This window comes from Varroa jacobsoni, unplaced genomic scaffold (genome assembly GCF_002532875.2).
Source record: "Varroa jacobsoni isolate VJ856 unplaced genomic scaffold, vjacob_1.0 scaffold_1280, whole genome shotgun sequence".
Taxonomy (NCBI): Eukaryota; Metazoa; Arthropoda; class Arachnida; order Mesostigmata; family Varroidae; genus Varroa; species Varroa jacobsoni.
The window spans coordinates 395,670-413,450 of NW_019214182.1; the positions used below are offsets into that span (position 1 = coordinate 395,670).

The following is a 17,781-nucleotide window of genomic DNA, read 5'->3' on the forward strand; positions in this document are numbered from 1 at the left end:
GCAGCAGCAGCAGCAGCACGAAGACTCACACGCACTTCACGTGACGCGTCGATTCGCGAGCATTATTCAGCGAGGAATGCGAGCCTCTTTAATGCCTACCATCCACTGGATAAAAACACAGTCCCCTAACGATAGCATCATAGCACGCTTTCCCACATACACACACATCCAGCTAGATGAAACAACGGAATTTTATACAGTCCTTTACGTTCTGATTTTTTTTTTTGTGTTTTTCATTAACGCCATTTTGACTTATAGTTATCGTTCATGCTTTACGAAACGCTTTTACTTTGGAAAAAAAAGAGTTTTGTGGACATGTATATCAATGTAATTTAGCAGGATATGTCGTATTTTAACATGGACGACAACTGCATATTCAGACGACAAAGAAATCTTCCCTGAAGAAAGAGCCCTGTTTATTTTGATCAGTAACAGCTATTCTGTTCTCGTATTTGGATTAAGTGAAACAATCACTACGATCGAATGTTTATATATATAGTGACAAACATGATTTTAATTCAGGCAATGACCATCCACTTGTGCCGAGTGTACATTAATGTAAATCGAAATTCACTTAAATAAATAAATAAAGATGAAAGCAAATCATTTACAAATAACACAATGATTTGGTTGGATCAATGAGTGCAGAGTCTAATTTGCTAATCAGAGCAACCGAATAGAAGTTTCTTAAGAGTAACGTTGGACGGATATACGAAACAGCGGTTCATTTGCACGCACGAAAACTGTGTTTTCGTTTCTGAATATTTACATAATTGTTGTATACTTTGTCTCGTATTTATGTACACATGTATGCACGTAGAGAGAGCACGAACGTATTCTAATCTAATGGTAGCAGTTGAATGCAAACAGGGGAAGACACTTTTAGGAAGAGAACACGTTCACTTGAGGTTTGTGCCTTTGACCGACCTTGTGCTAACTAGGACAGAACAGTCAACTAGACGTTCATCTAGTTTTTTTTTGGGTTTGTATTAGTGTTACTATTACTCAGGACGAGCCATGGAAACGGAATGATCGAACATTCCACTAATTATCTTTTTTTTTTTCGGCTGTTTCTCGAATAGCTCGTCAAGGAACACTGACTACAATAATTTTTACTAGAATGTGTCGAGATTAGGTTTTATATATCCACAGCCTACGGTCAGAGGTGACGTACGAAAGACAACGTTGTTTGTTTATTCTCCTCGTAACCTTACGCGTAGATAAAGGGGGCCTTCAGCATTGTATTCAGGCGTTCCGCGCTATGACGATAAAAGTTAATGGTGACAGAGTACAGAGAACTGAATGCGTGAAGAGTAGATATTAGGGGCCGGTCAATGTTCGTTTCCCAATATACATGACAAGGGTATAGCTGTACAGTAGTTAAGACGATTGGAGAGGATCGAAGTTAGTGGGCGTTGCGATTAGGACGGTGACGCAGATAGTCACTGTACTTGGCATAGTGATACACGGGGGTGTCAGAGGGAGCCTGGAGGGGAACGTGCCGCTGTTGATCGAAGCACGGTTTTGGCGTGTCGATCTGGCGCACTTTGTTCCGAGGCGCGTCCGTTCGTCGCTCCATTCAGCTTTACGAGCGGCTGTTTGAGCTCTCGACTGCAGCGTTCGTCGTTGAACCTTCATTGTCGCTTCTTATTTTTACTTCCCGAGCTGTGGGACTTGTGCCTGTTCAGAGTTTTCTGCTTTTAGCCGACGGATGCCGGGCTGCTCTGTCTTGTTCAATACTGCTAAGGCAGCAGAGAGATGGGAGAAAGACAGAGACATGGGTGAGAAAGAGAACACTAGGATTGATAGTCCGCCGACAACGTGCGTAGCAGGTCGCTTTGTATGTGCACTTAGAAGCGGTTTTTACATTCATTAAGCAGCCCTAACAGTACTGGTAGAAGGACAGACAAGGCAGATGGATGTGTCCACATAGGCCGTGTATCGAAGCTCAAAACGCGATGTATCCGTTGAGGGAATCTGCAAAGACCCGATTAAGACCAGTCCGCAAAGCGACAAGAGAAAATGAACTAATGTCCCTATTAGCCCCTATATTGGTGTCTTCGTGGTACACTGGTGTATCTCTTTCTGTTAGAAGGTGATTTGAAAATGGGCGTAAATCAGACATTCTGTAAAAACACTTAATCGAAGCACAGAATAAACGTAAATAGTCTCCAATTTCCAAGTAAACAATATTTACAAAAGGTCGAAACCAGAAGATAGATGAAACATATTGAGTGTGACAGGTTTACTGGAGGTATTGCGGTTCGTGCCTGTACTTGATGGTGACTGCTTACTTGATCATCATTAAACCGGAATTTATTTGTCCTGAAGTTTTTTTGCCCACACCTGTTTTAACAGTAAGGCGACCTTTAATGTATAGCCTCTAAGCCTTAAAAAAAATAGGGAACCCGTGGATATCCTACAAACTACACGTTGAACGAAAGTCAGTCAACTGCCCCTTAATGTGTTTTGCTTCTGTCCCTGTGTCTTTATACTCTTATAGTCAAAATTAACCTGTTAATACAGTCATTCGTTTAGTTCGGTAGAATATGGTTTGAGAGAGGCCCAACAAGATCGTTAAAATAAAACACCTCATCTCGAATTTTGTCCAAATTCGTGTTGGGTCCGTTAATCGCAGTCTACACAAAGCGAACCCATTATGTGTTGTCACTTACCTCACAATCACTTTTAAATACCTATGCTATTTTTTACATAATTTTAACTACGTTAAAGTTATGACCAAACCATAATGTAATCAAGTTTGTTCGTGAGATCGGTTATACTGTTTTAGATCTTTTAGGCTAAGGTTCAAACATGGCCATAGACGGGAGTCAGTTAGCCATCTGATGAAATGCTTAACGGCTATCATACCGGACATAAAATTCAAAACACAAAGATCTCCTCACATTGCGCATGCTTAACTGAGAATGCAGACTCCATTACATTTAGCATATTTTTTTGTGGGTCATGCTGGTTCTACAGCTGCTTGAGGCAGTGTATGCCTAATAATAAATATAAGGCATCGTTCCTCTTTATGAGCCAAGCGTTTCACGCCTGCGGCGCTGAAGGGACCCATTCCGAACAATAAGTACAGGTATATGTATTACGAGTAAAGGGTGTGATAAGAGGCTCACTGGTCAAATACAACTGTACCGTTAAATGGAATTAAAAAGTTCGATTTTTGATTTGAAAAAGTACTGCGCTTTGGGTAAAAGCGGAACCTTATACTTTACAGCTGTAAGTCGTTTGCCCAGCCTATCATCGTGGCAGTTAAAAACCAGCAAACACGTATTCCTAGGCATTCACTTGCTGATAGACTACACCGTGTAATCATTTTCTTACTACTAATGTAGACCATCCCTGTTACCGCCACCAAATGATGTACGTAGTACTTCCATGCCATCATCGGTGGAAATCGTTGCGGGTTGCGGTCATTCGTCACCGCTTATTCAGCCAGTCTTCTTCGATCTTGCTTTACCTCATAATCTGATCCTATCTTTGGTTAATGTATCAGGAGGGTCATAAAAACAACCACCACTGAGTAAGACCAGTAGAAACCATCACCATTAATAACAGCAACAGCACTCAGTCAATGGAGGGCAGCGCCTACGTGTTTCGGCCAGAACTGCCATCTTCAAGGTAGTAGTGGTAATAGATGATACTGCGACATAAAGGTGTCTCCTGAAAAAATGAAGAGGTCAATCTTTTGCCTCTTTTTTTGCCGACTAGACCCTAATTTCCTCCAGTAGCTGGCGTAATGACGAGGAACGTTCAAGGAATAAATAGGCCGGTCTAAACCTCTGACCCATCAAACTTTTGCATGCACTATAGCCAGCTGGACTTTGTCGTTTCATAACAGTCTCCACACAAAGAACAGAACTGAGCACGGGGACTAGAGGGGACAATAGTGGATTGGGGAACTTTACAAGTAGGAAGAGGATTTTGGGGTCAGGAAGGGTTAGAGAGAAAACTGGTTTGATATATAAAAGCAGATAATCGAACAGCGCTAAGCGAGAGAGTTTGGAGGGTGTTGGGGGTCGTCGTCTAAGGAACTTCCATCTCAATAGTGAGCACCAGTGCCGTCACTTCAAAAGGCTGAAAAGAAAGTTCTCCGGTTGGTCGGTGATGACAGCCCCAGCGCCATCGTTCAGCAGTTGACGTTCGTGTGGTATTTGGGCAGACAAGCTTATGTCTGCTTTCGTTTTTCGACTTCGCTTCTGGTCTGTCGTACTTGGCTGTGTCCCGTACCCGATTGGCTGATCGTTCATACTTTTTGCACCATGGCATCGGAAAGTACCAGTACTAGTTGAAACAGTTGAAGACTTTTTATCGGGGGAAAGCAGGAAAAAGGGGTGGACGTACCGACGCAGCACAGAAACGCAAAACCTGCTGTAGTGAAGTCAGTTGGAGCAAAAGTGCGATGGTTGGATCGAGCTACTGAGTAGCTTGCTCATTGTAGTTTGGAAGTTACCACCGGCACTGCACTGTGCGTGCTGAGAAAAGGAGAGAAATCAGGCAGGAGGAAAGAAAAACGGGACAGCAGGACCAGGATTGTGCGAAACAGAAAATGGCCAAAGAAAACTCTATGTGTGTAGACTATTTGGAGCAGACGGCAAGAAAGGAGGTACAACGGGGATCCGTTGGAAAACCATTTTTGGAATCGGTCCTAATCTCTGATCCAATGACGGTTCTAGTGAGCACTTTCCGCACAACTCTCACTGTTGATACACGCTTAAAACTAACGTGTCGTCGCAGCCTCAGTCGTAGCCATTATCCCAGTGGCGCCAAAGAGACGGCAATAGAACTTTAACGAGGGATGGCAGACGACAAGAAAAGGCGAAAAAAGTGGTTCCTACGAACGCAGGCCTCATACATGGCCGTATGTTTTCGGCTCCAAATCTACTGCGCGCAAAAAAATAACGGTACAACACCGAAGCAGGCCAGTGCCTCCTTGCTGCTTGTTCTGTTGCCACTACAGTTACAACCAATGGCGGCTAAACAACTTGGTCGTCGCCGCTCCGTCCGCGGCTTGCCGCCTCGTTTCGTACATCTGCGAGCAGTTTTTGTGCAATTAGGACCGCGGTACAGTTACCGAGGTGTAGCTAACAAAAGCAGGCCATGCAGAGTAGCGCAAATACAACGCTAAGCAGTGGGCGGCCAGTATAACAAAGACGCGTGGGTGGCAAACCGACTGAGCCACACTGCCACTACCACTAAACGTTGCCACTGCCGTTGCCTAGGCCAATGTTCCTCCCTCCCCTTCGGTTCTTGGCCTTTTTCTCTTAGTCAACCGACGAGGCTGTAAACCAGGCGCAGGTAGCGAAAGTGATATTACTATCGTTGTTGCTGCAGCCGCTACATAGTTCGTCAAGAAGAAAGCCTTCGTTTAACGTGTAGCTAACGTAGGAAATATAAGTAGCACTTAACAGAAGTTTCTGATGGAGCATCGGGTAATGTCTGCTTTTAACTGCCAAAGATGTTAGAGGCGAACATTCTTAAAATTGCCATTTACGGAAATTTAAGTTAATTAATTTTTTTTTTTTATTTTATAGGATTTTAGCTATTTACATGTCATAAGTTGAATTATTTTAAATACAAAATTATATAAGTCTTCAAATGAATAGAAATCACAGCCATTATATTAGAACCTTTATATATTATTATAGGAAAAATTGTTGAATGGTGTCTACCGGTCTGTTACAGACTTGCGCATATTTTAAACTCCATTTGCAAATTGTATTTAACCGGATGCCTGTCTTTAAACCCGCTTACCACTGTAGAATACTTACGCATTGAGTCATAGTGTCATCCAATACATTATCAGTACAAATGTGATCAAGCCTTAATAACCTGTTATTTCTGCCTCAATCCCTATCATTCCCAGTTGGCAATGGGCCGATAACTAAAAGTTATTTTTCGTTCATTGCCCGACATTAGACTAATGCTTGAATGTAACGAATACTGCAAATAATACAAAAATATAATTAAAAATAATACAAAATGGACAACCTTGTCCTGCATCCTGCAAGTTGCTCTTTACAACACTTGTGGCAAACAACTACAGTCCATTGTAAGAACTTGAGCAAATGTTTCTGACAATATTTATCTTGACTTATTTGGCATTCAGCTACCATTTGGTTGAGCGATCCGAGTATAATACGTAACTATTACGACTCGCAACCAATTTAACTGTGACTCATTATGCGGTTCACCAACAATCTTTATCCTCACCTCGTCATTCTTTGGCCTCTATATGTATGTCAATATTCGTGTTTGGAAATCTCCTCGTCCTACCAAGCGTCGCTCATCGGAAGTCATTTTTTATTTCCCCCCCCCCCCCCCCGAATAATGATTTTGACTAGTTGGCATTACACTTTTTCTTCCACTGTTCTTCGCTTCTATTGTCCGTTGCTAATGACGGGGCATTTGGAAAAAGCAAACTATGCGGAATGGTAATAGGGATGCAAGACTAGAGCTGACGTATCCCAGATGAGTTGCTGATGGTAATGCTATGCAGCAGGGGGCGGCCATCAACCACTGGAAATTAGTTAGGAGGCCTTTCGTATCTACGCAGGGCGTGTGTCCGGCAATGGAACCAGACGACTCTCGTTGTCTGCTTCCAACGGTTCCGATTTCGTCGTTCTCATAGGCCGTCAGCTATTTCTGGCTAGCTACTGGCGATCACTTCTTTAACAGCGAATACTTCAACCATGGTAGCTATATCCCGACAGCTGGACAACTGTAGTGCAATAATATAAGATCTAGGTAGACCAGACAGTGTATAATGGTGTGGCGTAAGAATAAAGATTGAGAACGATTTTGCGTCCATGGGAAAAGTTATGAGGCAGTAGGTGATATGCAATTGTTGATGTTCGATAAATGCGACGCGAAAGGTGGGATCTGTTCGGCGACAACGGAGAAGCAGGTCTTCCAACGACAACGGAGAAGCGGGATACCATCGTTCATCCCTCTCTTACCTTATCGTCGTCGTCTGTTCTTCACGTACCGAGCCGGTTCAATAAAACAGTTTTTTCTTTCCTTCACCCCGTTGTATTGATGAGGTGAAAAATCGCGCGTGTTGGTACGGTTTATAGGATCAGCTCTGTCTGTTTCGCGTATGCGAACAGGCCTTCCTCTGCGTCAGATCCTCGTCTGCCGCACGTGCATTCGATTCGTATCCACCGTTATGTTCTTCGTTGTTGACATTTACGCTTCATAGAATTGCCATGATTAGGATATAATCGTTATCAAATAACCTTTTTTCCCCCTTTCTATTTCGCCCAGCAAATTTCCCTGTTTGATCGTTCGATTCTTTTCTCTTCGTGAAGCGCTCCAGGTGTCCGGCCCCTCTTATGGGCGGCCTCTGACCATTTACGATTCGTAGACTTCGAGCCAATGACAATGGCCGTTATTACATCACTTGTGATGTACAGTATGATTAGGCTGAAGTCAATTTTTCGGATAGACAGTTCAGGGAGCCATAGCGATATAGATTAATCTAATAATAAGAGGCCAATAAGGGTGCTTGCTTCAGCCAGCATTTTTTTTTTCTCAATAAACATACGATTAGGCGAAGTTCCGAGCGGCGGATCTGAGTATTCGATCTTCTCATTCATATTGAGCTAATTTTGCCAAATTCTCTATAAACTAAGTGAAAACAAACCCTAACATATGTGAATAGCTCATCATACTGATGCCACCTAAAGGATTTACTTGACGATTTCAATTATGATAGATTAATGTCCAGACAAAACCCATATATATCGGCTATCCTTTTTCATATGTAACGCATGCTCATAAATCTAGGATTCTAACATGTGCTTGAAGCAGGTAATCATTCAATAGCAACACAAATTAGTTTATCACGAAAAGACTGTATTTCCTATCTATAATCTTTCTTTGATTGACAGACTCTTTTATTACCCATGGAGCAGTAGTTATGAGAGTATTTGTCAAGATTTAGTAAGTAACATTCGATGTTTCTAAATACGTATGATCGTCGCGGGGGTGTCAACGTCAGTTCGAGAATATTGAGTAAGCTAAAATAAACAATTCGTTTCTCCATCGGCGAATGAAATTAGCGTGCACTATGATGGAAAAGCATGTATTATTCACTAGTGTCCTGACATGGACCAGTACTAAACAGGGTCATGCACAACGTCTGTATGGTCACCCCCTTGTCGACCGGTCTAGCTTCAGAGTCCTGATATAAGCCACGAGTATTCTAACTTTAGCCTCTTTACCACGCACATACTTCATTGCTATAGATAACGTTTACTATATGTCACACGATAAAAGTCTTTCCCTGCTTGATTGCAATCCATATTTCGTCGGCACTTCTAACAGGGAACTTCATACCCCTTGATTGACGAACGTACCAATCGAATAGCGGAACGATAGCATTGATACAGTAAGCAAAGTCGCCTTACCTCGTATAACTAGTGTCAATTACTATTGACATCGTACGGGCATCGCACCCAATCTCGTAAGCTCCTCCTTCTACCACCTGCCAGTCATTTCTCTACAGCTTATTTCAGCATGCCATCTTTATGAGGAATAACGTTCCAATAACGGTAATGGCTACTCACACAACCGCAGGTACCATCGTCCTACAAACAAAAGATGATGCAGCCTAATACAACCTCACCACTAAGCTTGCCATCGCTTCAGCAGACCGCCACCGATACTGGCAGGCTCTACTGCGTCAAAGCGCGGCTTGGCACTCTAACTAGCACCATCGTATCAGCAATAATAGTTCACCTATTTCTCGTAGCCTACGAGAGATAATTCTAGATTAGCCGTGATAGCCTAATGTCTATCTGTTAGTCAGTTCCGCCAGCCGAGACAAAGCAACAACAGTCAGACCCATCGAAGAGGTCTATGCACCGATGTTATCCACGTACCAATATCGTCGTCGTCGTCGTCCCCCAGTCATCATGCCCTATCAGCACGTTTCTTACGTACGGCTTGCATCACTAAGTACTACGTGTCCGCATTCATACATACATGGCTATATTTTCGTATGTATCTGTATTATTATATAAATAGCCATATTTATTGCGGATGGGAACACGGTGCTAATGGCGGCCGAAGCCAGCTCAAAGAACGAACAGGCGATGCAAAACCTCGCCGGTTTGCAGGTACAAACGCGCTTACAGGCACGAGCTAGCGAGTAAGCGACCGACCGACCGAACGTACGTCACACATGGAATATATTTCATGCAAGTATTGACCGCTAGAGGATCACACGAAAATACCATATAACGGCCGTGATTGCTTGAAATCCTGCTTACACGAACGGGTAAGTAAGCGATCGTAAACGCAGTTTGTAGGCCGACAGCTTTTGTCGGTAACGCACGAGGGAAAATAAACATTATGTGCAAATGTTAACATCAGAGTAGTTTTATCCGCTGGGGCTGCTCATAGCTGATGCGCGAGGACCTACGCAACTTCAGTCGTTTATCCGAGAAATCTGTCTATTATAGACGTGTAATTAAATATATACTTGCAGTACTTGTGTTGAGAACATACTAGTCAACAATGTAAAATTGCAGCGAACCTTTAGCTGATAATCTGAAAGTATTTTGACTGATGCGTAAACAAATGCATCACAACGTAAACTAATCATAAACTGAATGCTCTCCGTATTCCTTAAAGCTGGCTATGGACGAACGTAAAGCTCGTTGAGGGGTTCTGTGCACAGCCATCGAGCTCTTTGTGTGACGGAATGAACAGCTGATGAAACGCGCTCGAGACATTCTCGATACCACTATTCCGATAAAATGATTCTAATAACAAACGTGCGTTGTAAAAAGCAACCTTTGCGGACGTCGCTATTTTAAGTTATACAACAGCGACCGCCGTTTTGACGACGAACATACACTGGTTGAATGTGAAGCGCGCTTCTAAAAACAGAGTTCTGCTATATGTTGCACAGCATTTGCCTTCAGCACACCAGAATCATTCCGACCAAGCAGACGTTACGACTCTGAACAATCGACACAGAAGCCTGTTTGTCCTAGAACAATGGATTTATTCCGTCTGTACGGGCGCGCCACAGGAATACGTAAAGCAGAAACAGACCAGACAGCTGCTATGAAGTAGTATTGCAAGCCGGCCAATAATGAGAGCTCCTCCTCTTCAGTGATATGATCACTTTACCAGCAAAGAAGGACCAGCCTGTTAGTCGCATTTACCTAATAATGACGAATGCTGCTGACAAAAACATTCGAGTTCAAAAGCAGACTCAAGCAGAGGGAAACAACTCGTTTTTCGCTAAATAGGGGTAGGTGACCGTTAACGGGTCGTTCGAGGCAATGCTTTGAATATACTTGCCCCCAACTAGCGTTCTACTACTCGCTTCTTCGCGCGTACGCTAACATGCCGCCTAACCTAACCTAACTGTTAAATTTTTTCTAGTAGATATAACAGGCATTCTATTCCGTTGTGCTGTAAAGAAGGACGTTTCCCGTACGCCTAAATATCATGTGTGTCCTTTTTTCTTTTGACTTTCGTGACTAGCTCGCTTCAGTAACCCATAATTCACTGCTGCTAAGTTGGACAACACGCATTCTTTGACGATTCCAGGAATTCCAGTCACTTAGTGACACCAACAGAACTACAACAGGACCAGCACGCGACGAAGCCTAAGGTTGAGACGGTGGATATGGGTCACAACTGCTTTTGTTCTTGACCAACAGTGACACCATACATGACGTGTTGGTGCAAGCGTACGTGCATTTATCTGTCTGTGTATATGTGTATGTGCATGTCAAGCGTCGCAAAGACACGGGGCGGAGAAACACAAACCGAGACTGAAACTGGGGTTGATGTAGAGCAGACGCTCTTTAGGGGAGCCTTGTTTATACGTGTTCCGCTGATCGATTGGCGTAATTTCGCGTATTTTCTCCTTCTATTTTGCGCGCAGTAGAAATTGGCTCGAAGTATACACACTGCTTGTGTCGAGTGCTGCAAATACGTACATATTAGACAGCAGAGGCGCGCGGTTATTAGCGTACTCGACACATAAATACGAAGCCACAGGCAAACTACTCGGAACGTTCACTGCCCCATCACAGGATGGATCTCGACAGGTCGACTACATGTTGATATGTGTCGGTCTTATGTGTTATCCACGCATAGAATATTGCATGACATTATATGGTAATGTAACGTTACGACAACATTGTGTGTTCTGCTGTTATTCCATTAGACGAGGTCATTTTCAGGGACCTTCGGACATATTACCATAAACGACTGGACTGGCTCAATTTTGTAGCACGCACCTTTTAACGATCCTACGTCCTGTACTCCTTCCAGCGATGATGCACCACACTCCAGTTTTGTCAGGTGGCAACTGCAGCAATACTGACACACAGCGGCAGATGTCGAACGACAAGTGGACAAGCCGACGATCACACACAAACGCACTAGACTACTGTTCACTGCGCTATTTTTACTACTATCTCTATATATTATTATCTAACAGAGATGAATCCAAATGAAAATCTCCCGTGAACAATCCGAAACCAGTTGCACGCACACCTGGCACACTTCTTCGATTTGTATACTATAATAGGATAAATCCAGTTTCGTTCCTTTGCTTAGGCTAGAAGTGCGTCCTCGTTTCGTTTCCTCTATGGCTATTACTATTGATGCTGCTACTGTTGCCGTATCACTGAATACATAGTACGTTCCCTTTGCCAGAAGGTTAACTTCCGTCGTTTTCGCTTTTCAGCCAGTAGCACACACTGTTCACAATATTGCTCCCTTCACACATCGCATCGACTTTAGCGAAAACGGGAACGATTGCTCGCTGCATTTAGCGAGCAGTCTTCGATGTCCATTTCAGACTTAGGCTGTGGTCCTATCAGCTGGTTGGTTGATTCTTTCGGAGTCGTCGGATGGTTGTCATTCACTGTTGTTTCTTCGTATGTCGTTGGCCTGGTGTACAATACCGTGTTATGTATACACTTCGAAGAGTTAGATATCTTTAATGCTATTGTGTACTTGAAGTGATATTAGAATAGTAGCATTATTATTGGAATACTATTGTATACAATAATTATACTGATCTGTGTGTTTGTGTGTGTATAGCGATGGCGAGCGACTCGTGTGGCTCGTGCGAGCGCAGTGTCGGCTCGGTTCGAGGGACGCGCAAGAATGCACCGCCGGCACCACAACATGGCGAGCGCGGGAGAGCTCCCTTCGCCGAGAAGGCCTCGTTTAGCGCATGCGCTCCACAATCCGCGCACTCCACGCCGATACTGGTGGCGCCGACTGGCGAACACCTCATCACCATACTATAACAGTCATGAGGCCGGTTATGGGACTCATAACAGGATGGGGAAGATAAAGACTCAAATAAGGCTGAAAGGGAACCCGGTTCCTGTTCGCCCATCGATAGAAACGATAGCCTTCTAAAACCATCGCCATCACCCCTCGCGCATAGGCAAATACATTCAAGTCCACCGCAAGCCATGGTCATGCGACTACTATTCGTACCTGGGGTCCTGCTTCTGTTGCTGCTGTACAGACCATACGCTCATCCTTGCTGTTCCTCCCTCTCACTCTTACTGTTTTTCTTGATTTCTAAAGTGCGTCTATTTGATGACCACGACAGATAGAGCACATTTAGTAGAAAGAGAGAAAATTATGAACGAAGACGGATATAGAGTGGAACTTGCGCGCTTAGACCGCAGTTCTTTCTTTCTCACTAAATTTTCGAATACGAATCCCTACGAATTCCTTTCTCCCCAGTCTTCGCTCGCGTGCCTTCGCCTCCACTGTAAAGAAGGCGCGGCCGGCCAAATTGAATATTGATAACAATGCCGATGCATCCGTAGGATCACCGACACCAACGGCTACTAAGGCAATGCGAGCCGGACCAGGCTATGGAAGATAGACAGTTACACAATAACGGTTGCGCCGCTAGCATTGAGTCCTTCATCCGATAGCTGCGCGATGATAAGAATGCCCCCATCGCTTCTTCCGTCCTCTCCTCACAGGCACATCTCATCTAACGGTAGCAACGCCAGTTCTCCCGGGTGCACACATTCTACAATAGCCAATGGCCAAGACGAAGGAAGCTTCTACGTCTTACCGTCACCATTACGCTGCTTGTGACAGGAAGTTTTGCCCTTGGAACCCACCCACTCTCAATCACAGCTTACCACCACCAGCCATCACCAGCACCACCAGAACCGTCAAAGCCGTTGATATCCCTAAACAGAACCAACGACGGGTAAGAGACATCTTAGACACGCACATATCATATCACAGTTCTTCGCTTACTTTTGCCCCCCATCCCAAAGATACCCATCCCACATCGCTCGACTCGTTCAAGTCGTCTTTCGCACATGATGATTATGACAATGATGATGATTGACATGATGTTATGTTGGTAATGCTTATAAGCACTGCGGAGCTAGTATGAGATCGGCCGATTTTTATGCCATCTCCGAGCCAGCTGTCCCCTGCTCATCTTCTGCAGCCGACGCTTCTTGGCTGTACACTTTGTCCCTGTCCATTGCCCTAACGTCAAGACTCAACTTGTCGTCACTGGCCTCTACGAGTAGAATGGGGGCAAATGAAGGGCAAAGCGACGTGTGAAACGTGATCTCGGTCTGTCCGCCCTCACCCTGGCTTCTGTCGCTTCCAATCGCCGTCAACGCCTTGGTCCGAAGCAGTATTGTCCATCTTACAAGTCTTTGCAAGGCAAGAGGATTAGAGAGATGCGGACGGGCCATGCTGCTGTTGTCCAGATGCTGGTCACCCGTGACTCCTACTGTCTGGCAGCCGTCAACTGCGTGTAGGGGGTATACGTCAAAAAGAGTCTACGTATAGCAATATCAAGGAATCGAAAGAAAATGGTAAAGCGTATCTTGATATCTTTCACTTATAACGAGTGGAGATGTTAGTATAGCATCGAATGATGTTAGTATGATTCTTTTAAGTGTAATCATTCTCAAAGTACACAGCCAGTACAGAACCATGTAAACAATTATTTTGTGATAGTACATCATACAGCTGTCTATGAGCTCTATTTGAATAAGATTCATTTTATTATATTTTGTATTACACTATTGTATAGCAATAATTGCTAAAACGATTAATCAGTATTATTTAAGTCTGCCGCGCTCCATCGCAAGCAAGATCGTATTCGGGCTGCATTTGTGTCTACCGCTGATCATGACATCATAGCAGATTGTCCTCGATGACGTCCGACATTTAGCTTCGTGTGGGCATTCTTCCGTGAGCAAAATATTCTTCAAACAATGTTCTTTAAATGCTACCGGTGCCGAGAAAGAAGCGAAGAATAATCTTGCCTTTATGTGATATTTTCACACATCATATGCGAACGTAATGTCACGTCTCCTGCACTTCGACCATAGTCAAGCGGCGACACAATGTGTGAATGTGTATTTGTGTAAAGGCGAGATGGAGTAAATAATCGTTCTTGAAGAAAGGATATCTTTAAACCACGGTAAGGCATTGGGCAGCATAAAAGCTGCAATAAACTAATAAAGAGTTGTGAAGAAATGTTAAACTGGGATCCCGTACTCGAAGCCCGATAGGCCCGACCGCACACCTTAGCTAGCTAGCAGTCAGTTTAGTTTAGGGTGTTTGTAATCCAATATAACACGTACAGACTGTTAATTTACGCATGGCCGTTAAATACCGATAGGCAGCATTAATCGCTTTAATCCAATGAACCTTCATTAGTGGGTAAAAAAGCTCTATCATACTTGGAAATCTGTCCACTGAACTTCTACTTCGTTTTAGTTTTAGCCAACTGAGCCAACAAATTCATAGTCACTTCATCTCTGGGTACTTTGTTCGTAAATTCATATCCGCCTGATGATTAGGTTTGTCAACTTTCAAATCATTTCGTTTTTGTATATTTAGGTCATCATCTATCATATATTATTACAAGATATTTCATAATTGCTGTCTCTGTGGTACGTTGAGCAACTTTACATTACCCTCACTCATCGTGCTTGGATCTGCAGGTTTGATAGATGTGTGGGTGTTTCTTGCGAGTAACCCCCCAAGGGCAGGCTACGTCTTATGTGGGGAAAAACGATGGGACTCGTTAGTTGAAAAATCCCCGACCTCTGCAGCATCGGGAGTCAGACCCATCGAAAAAGTAACGCTTGTACCGGTGTCGCATGAAACCGCAGGGCGACAGCCAGCGACAGAACCCGCGAGAACAGAAAGGGAAAAAAAGCTCATGATAAAGAGAAGGAAAACAATGCCAACAGCTCTGTGACTCATATGAAGGTTAATAGGGGTCACGTTGACGCGAAGCAAGTCCTGGACTGAACGGACTCGACAAAGCAAACAAAAGAGTCTTAAAACAGCAGCCCGGCCGCTACGGCACCGGGACGTCAAGTCCATACCAAGCGTGTACATGCAGGTCGAGCGAGGTTAGCCTGTAGAAGTGACAGGTGAAAAATGTCCGTTCCACCTCTTTTTTGGAGCCACAATGGTGAAGCAACGTTACCTAGACTATCATTGGCGACACGAAGGGAAACGAAATGAAAGATCGAAAAGAAAAAGATAAAATATGGAAACAGGTGTATGTACTTGGAGTCAGCGAACGAAGACGGTTACTGTGACGGTGCGATTGTTTCGCCCGAAATTGCCTAAAGTATACAATATATCGACATTCAAAAAAAAACAGAGAGAACAGTCAAGGTGAAGTAACAAAATTCGAATACAAACACTCAGTAACAGCTCTGCTAGTTAAGGGAAAGGACTTCACATTTCAAACAAAGGTCATCAGGAATAATAGGTTATAAGTTGTTCGTGCTAAAAATAAGTCAAGTTCTTGCCATACTTCTTCCCTACTGACAATTTACAAGAAAAAATTTGCCTCCTACTATGGGGCTACGCACACGCTAAGGATGAAGAACTTTTTTAATGAGGAACGCTTGACCGATCAAAATAGAGTAGAGCTGTCACTTAAGCATAACTATTAAGCAACGAATACAAGATTCTGTTAAAAGGGGAATACCAAACTGCCGCGCTTAGAAACAGAGAATTAATGATATGTATGAGAATCTCGCACGGCGTATGTATGATATAAAAAAAAGTTCCATTATATCGTACTGTAAACTATTGCAGGCAAAAACTGATTTCGAGACTATCTTTTCATGGTCAAGCGGAACAGAACTCTACACACTTCAAAACGTACGTTCCAGAATACAGGCAGAAGAAGTAACAACTGCGCTGAAGAAAAAAGGACAATGGAAAGACGTCACGCAAACACTACTAGGTATTATGCAGTAGAATTACAAAGGCACTTCTTTACTAGCACACCTTAACCGTTAGTTCCTTGACGAGATCAATTTTAATTATTGTTCTTTTTAATTTAACAAATGTGTTACATTACAAATACGTGAACAGTTGCTGGGTTTTATCGCTACTTGTTGGCCTAGCGAATAAGCAAGACCACGATGCCCCAGCAGTGACTTACGAGATAGAATATTCGAAAAGTGCATACAGTTATGCGAAGAAGATTTAGTAATATTTAGGACAATGCATCTCAACTTTATAGCCTGCCATATATCTCCAGCAGATATTGACAGTCGGGAATAAGCCGGTCATTGCTCTTTCTATTACTAACCTACTGGCAAATTGAGAAAAAAAAAGTTTAGAATTCCAGAATAAATCGTGAATTGGAAACGGATATGAATGAGAAATTTTTATTGGGCTAAAACTCAAAATAAGGACTGTAGATGTTCGCAGACTATGGCTTGCCAAACGGCTGGGCGATCCTCAACCCCATTCATGTTCAGCAAAACTCTTCCCGATTCCAGGCGACGTTTGCGCAGAAATTTACTCGACAGCATTTACGGAAACCTTAACTGCTTTTAGGATACAACTGAAACGGCCTAGCTGTAGTTCGCTGTTCAATGCTTGTAAGCCACGGATGTCTAGCCATAAGGTCGCTGATGTCTTGGTGGTCGACACTTCCCCCCCCCCCCCCCAGATAGTAATCGAGTCACGACAATTCATTCCGAGATTCAAGTGGAAAAGGTTTTACAAGAGGTTGGTATATACGCTCACCCACATTTTTAGGACACGCTAACTGGGCTAAGTAAAATTTAGCATCAATGTATGTCCTACGCACGACTAAATTAATTTTCGCTTATAATGCATAATACATTCGACGGTCTCTTTGAAATGTACGAGATAAGAGAATTCTAGATAAGATAAGAGAATTCTAGAAAATCTCCACCAAATTCACAATTTAAGCAGGACCAGATACCAATATGAAGTTCATCCTACCACATGATCCTATTCGATGCTCACCAGCAGTGTTCCAGTGAACGGCAGAGTTTCTTGCGTAATACTGAGAAGTAAATGCAATCGCCAAAAGTTAATACTATATCACTAAGAAGACTTATGATCACAAGATTTTGTCTTAGCCTTCTTGACGTCGACTGCCACAGTGATTGTTGGCTCTGTTTCAAATGAACAATACGTTTGTTTTTTTTTTTTTAATATCGGAAATCACTCTATGTTCAGAGCTTGTTTTATCTGCGTACTGTTCGCCGAAGTATTTCATTAGTGTTTCTGCACCGTTTTCGACTCGGATTAGATTCTGCACTTTTCAAGTCAAGAATAGAGGCAGTGCTATCAAGCATCTCTGAAACGTACTCCAGAAAAACTAATCATAAGATTGCTGTAGTTCTCATGTTTTCCAGCTAATCCAGTAGAATGGCCCAAAGTAACAACCTATATCACTGTTAGTGATTTGCCAAACGAGGTTAA

General features: G+C 43.3%; 2 long non-coding RNA genes across 6 annotated transcripts; one reads left to right on the top strand and one right to left on the bottom strand.

The window, feature by feature from the left end:
* Positions 1–394: 394 nt before the first annotated feature.
* Positions 395–8,830, bottom strand: LOC111268391 (uncharacterized). Its single transcript, XR_002685175.1, has 2 exons — positions 8,430–8,830; positions 395–1,977 (listed from the first exon to the last, which is right to left on the bottom strand). It is a non-coding gene; the product is annotated as an uncharacterized LOC111268391 (long non-coding RNA).
* Positions 8,831–9,112: 282 nt separating this feature from the next.
* Positions 9,113–16,693, top strand: LOC111268392 (uncharacterized). 5 transcript variants are annotated; one of them, XR_002685178.2, is made up of 4 exons: positions 9,113–9,301; positions 10,588–10,730; positions 12,097–13,243; positions 16,129–16,693. It is a non-coding gene; the product is annotated as an uncharacterized LOC111268392 (long non-coding RNA). The 5 variants fall into 5 exon arrangements; XR_002685177.2 differs by lacking the exon at positions 9,113–9,301 and adding an exon at positions 9,980–10,285; XR_015314185.1 differs by lacking the exons at positions 9,113–9,301; positions 10,588–10,730; positions 12,097–13,243 and adding exons at positions 13,259–13,871; positions 14,119–14,485.
* Positions 16,694–17,781: the final 1,088 nt, after the last annotated feature.